The 4,350-nt window shown below is 41.3% G+C and overlaps 1 long non-coding RNA gene across 1 annotated transcript in view; it reads right to left on the bottom strand.

Moving 5' to 3' along the window:
• Positions 1-77: 77 nt before the first annotated feature.
• Positions 78-4,350, bottom strand: part of LOC102775377 — a 9,118-nt gene continuing 4,845 nt past the window's right edge. The window contains exon 2 of the long non-coding RNA XR_436159.2: positions 78-610. This is a non-coding gene — a long non-coding RNA (uncharacterized LOC102775377). The remainder of the gene's footprint in view (positions 611-4,350) is intronic.

Genomic DNA, 4,350 nt, shown 5'->3' with positions numbered 1-4,350 from the left:
ATTTCTGGCATACTGGAAGAGACAATTAGCATAAGTAAATCAGGAGTGAGATGACAGTTGCTTAACATTTGTTTCTGTTCACCAGATGAGATCTGAGGTCACTGTTAAGCCTCTGTTTGAGTAGGGATGGGGAGAGCAGGGCGTACAGAATGAGTGGTTGTTAACTTCAGTTTCAGCAAATATAATCAGAACCAGTTACTACTAGTTGATGAACATCGATGTTAAATGCAAAGCAGATAAGACTCATTCAACTTCACCAAGAGGAGACAGATGCTGGGAAGCACTAGGGAGATGACTGTTGATGTGGGAAATCCACGTGAATCTCAGCCGTCTCTCCTGAGCAGAGAGGGCGAGACAGTAAGAATCGGTGAAGGTGGGTTTCAGTTGAGGTTGCTTCTCATCCTCTCATAGCTTCATCTTCCTGTGGGTGCTCTACATCTAGCCTGTGATCAGGACCTGAGGCTCAGGACAGCACGGTTAGGATTACAGCCCCTCTCTGGCGTTTTAGAATGGCCACAGCTTGCTCATGAGTGACACCTTCTAGGGTCTCGCCATTAACAGCTAAAATTTGATCACCTCGCTTCAATCGGCCGTCATCTGCAGCTGCGCCCTACAAGTAAGAAACATTCCCGTTTAATCCCGGGCGAAGCAATTCAAATCATATTAATAATACGGTGTGCATATTAAAAGAGTAACTTTAAAAATCACCAATTAAAGTCATTTCTGGGTAGTGTTTTTAAATTAAGAAACTTAAGAAAAATGTGGGATATGTTATTCCATTAGTAACCTTAACTACGCATTGTTTAAATAACATTAGTAGAAATGTAACAACATTCATATTTCTTTCAATACAAATAGGACCTTATTTCAATATTAAGTGCTAAATGGAATTTGAATGTCCTTTTCATGAATATGTAATACACAAATGAAGGCAAAACTGAATGTGGCGTTAGTTTTATTATATGTATAGGGTTCCTACTGCGTTATTAACCTATCAGCATTGTGGTGATCTGTCAAAAATAAGTGTAAAACAAAAAGAAGTATAGCCTCTACATGGGTGAGTTGTATGGTATATGAATTATATCTCAACAAAGCTCTTCTATAAAAACATACACAAAAGTGTGGCATGTCTAAAATTTTGCAATATCATAATTAAAAGCTTCAACTTCACGAATCTTCGATCATCTACATCGGTTTCTAAACGACTGCGTTCTTTATGCACCCAGTCGTGCGTGGTTCCTCAAAATGGCACCAAGCAAGTAAAACTTGGGCTTTTTTCCATTCTAAAGCTGAGGATCCAAAAATGCCACGAGAGTCCCGGAAACATTTTGGGTGGGTAAGGAAGGAGAAGACCTAGGCTTTTCTCACCAGGTGGGGTAACTGAAAATCCTATGAGAAGTCAGTGCCCTAAGGGTCCTTAAATGATGCTGACCTACTGGGGAAGTTAAATCAGGCCCACAGGTGCTTAGAACCTGCCTGACTCATTCAGAAGCTGAGCGAAGAGGCACTAACGTTCCAGAAACCCATGTCCACTGGAGGTAGAGGTCCTGAGGTAGTGGGTGAATTTTCTAGAATTTCAAAAACTGTGAAAAGGGTAGAGTTCCTGAAAAAAGCTGTAATAAAGAATACTCAAAACCAGGCTTTTACTGGGGGCGGGTGTTGGGGGGGGGGGCAGATTCCAAAATTAAATAGCTTGCAACTTCAATAAAATATTTTTTTTTCTTTTTTCAGAAGTGTGTTAACTGTACTAAAATCAGGATTAAACAACTAACTAATGAATAAAATCGGAATTATTGGCTAACTGGACTTCATTACATTTTACACTCTGAGTATTAAAGGCTTCAGTAAACCTTAGCTATTTACATAATTCGTTTTTTTTAAAGGCATGTTAAGCTCTTCAAGTTTTCATTTTCAGAAAGGCAAAAAAGGATGACTTTCCAGCTTTCTAGGATTTGTACTATTTCAGATATTGCTATGCTTACGTGATAATTCCTCCTGACCTGCATCTCCTCTCCTACAGTGTCAAGGTGGCATTTGGGGATTAAGCAGAGAAGAAAGAAAGAAATGGCTCGCAGACAGACCTCCATCTGGTTCGGAAATGAGGCTTTTGCCCACTCGCTGTGTCCCAGCTGTAAACAGGCATCCACTAGCTACCTTTCACCTGTTCTAAGGATTAAACGTATGGCACACAATATTTACTCACTCCCGTGATGATCAAACTCCTCTAATATTTCACAGGCTCTGAAAAACTGCCCCCTAAATTTTCAGGGCTGTTGAAGCTGTTAGGTCCATGGTTTTGTTTTGTTTTGTTTGTTTGTTTTTGTTTTGCTTATGGTAAAATCTGGCTGCTGAAGGGACTAGGACCTAAAGTTGGCTTTGATTCTGAAGTTTCCAACCAAACATCTGAAAGACAATGGAAGGTCCGGACACCCTCTTAATCAGATTGACTTGGTCTTGCAAATTGCGTATACCCAAGTGCCTGTAATGCTTCATATTTCCAAAGTGGAAAGAGATCTTGATGGGCCAAATTAATTTCTTATTTGAGTAAGAAATATTAAATGAGGCTTAGGACACCAAAAAAGTCACATAAAAATCCACACCCAAGCCCTGGCCAGGTAGCTCAGTTGGTTAGAGCATCATCCTGATACACCAAGGTTGCGGGTTTGATCCCAGGTCAGCGCACATACAAGAAGCAACCAATGAATGAATACAAAAGTGATATTTTTCTCTCAATTAAAAAAAAAAGAAAAGCCCTGGCCAGTGTGCTAAATGGTTAGAGCGTTGTCCTCTGTATGGAAGGGTCAAGGGCTGGATTCCCTATTAGGCCACATATCCAAGTTTCAGGTTCTATCCACAGATGGGGTGTGTACAAGAGGCAACTGATCAGTGTTTCTGTCTCCCTCCCTCTTTCTCCCTCTCTCCCTCCCTCCCTCCCTCCCTCCCTCCCTCCCCCTTCCTCTCTGTCTCTAGAATCAATGAAAAACACACACAAAAAAACATATCTTCAGGTGAGGATATAAAAAACTCCACACCCTGTGGACATCTAAGATCCAGAAACCTAAAAAGACAAGCATTTTTGAGAATATATGTTTGGTATTAAAATACACAGAAAGCATATAGGTATAGTTTCTAGATATTAAAAATTAATATGGGGAAATGTTTAGCTTCGTGTCAGAATTTGTTTTAGAAAGACTTTACTATTTAAAAGAAAAATTCCTTTGCCAGTTTTTGGTTTATTGATTCTTTTCAGAACTTTTAAATTTGAATATATTGGCTCACTTTGACACATAAAAAAAAGAAAGAAAGAAAAAGTCATCAAATGAAATCTTATAGAAAACTCTATGGAAGAATCTTAACCATAATAACTTGCATTGGAATATTCTTTTATTGAGGCTGACTCAACTAAGTAGGCCATTAGCTAGGGTTTTAGAACCTTTTCTTTATTAGTTCAGAGCTTTTAACTTTCAGGTATGCCTCACTTTACAAAAAAGGTCCACTCCTTAAAAAACAAAACATACCAATGATATTCAGTATTTACTCTATGCTACGACTTACCTAAGTGCTTCCTAAATGAGCACTTTCAATGGGACCTTTAAAAAGAGCATTTTGTGTGAGCTACAGCCCATTCATTATTCCCGCTCCTCTGTGCCACAGTGAATTGAGTGTTGCTCCTTTTCAAAGCCCCACCAGCCGTGCCTGGTCATTTCACTCTCAGCTGTATGTTCTGGTGAGTGACCCGACAAAAGCTGCCTGGCTCCGGCCCCACCAGTCTATGTGCCCGTGTAGACAGGTGCGGCTGGTGCAGTCTGCTGACCCCTGGGCCTCGGGTCAAAAGCCCTTAGAAGGTAAGCAGTCCTCTCTCTGGACCGCAGCTGACCTCCCTACAGTTACGAAGTGAGTGGTGATGACAACATTCTGGAGGGGCCTTTCGGAGGCACAGGCACAACTTGCGAAAAGGCGAGGGCTCACCTTGCAGCCTTTCCTCTACCCGTACCTCCATCACTGACTCCCTTAAAGGCAAAGTATAATAATGCCCCAAAGGAATAATCATTGCAACTACCTAAGGTGGTGTCTGCAGGTGGCTCATCCACCTTGGGAAGGATCAGACCAAGGCAGCCCTGTTATCTAGAATGTTTCTAATTTGCCTTCCCCCTACCCTTTGGCCTGTCACCAAGTCAACAGATGTATGTTTAGGAATAACATGCCTTCTTAATAGGCACCTTAGCAAGATGGGAACAGGTGAGTACACGTGTAGCTGCCTAATGGGCCTCAGAAGCAAGTGCCAGATGACTTATGGATTAGGTCAGGTCATAGGCCCCATTAACAGGGGATAAGATATGCAGGAGAGAG

Source organism: Myotis davidii, unplaced genomic scaffold (genome assembly GCF_000327345.1).
Source record: "Myotis davidii unplaced genomic scaffold, ASM32734v1 scaffold205, whole genome shotgun sequence".
NCBI lineage: Eukaryota > Metazoa > Chordata > Mammalia > Chiroptera > Vespertilionidae > Myotis > Myotis davidii.
This window is presented reverse-complemented; position numbering and strand designations above follow the sequence as displayed.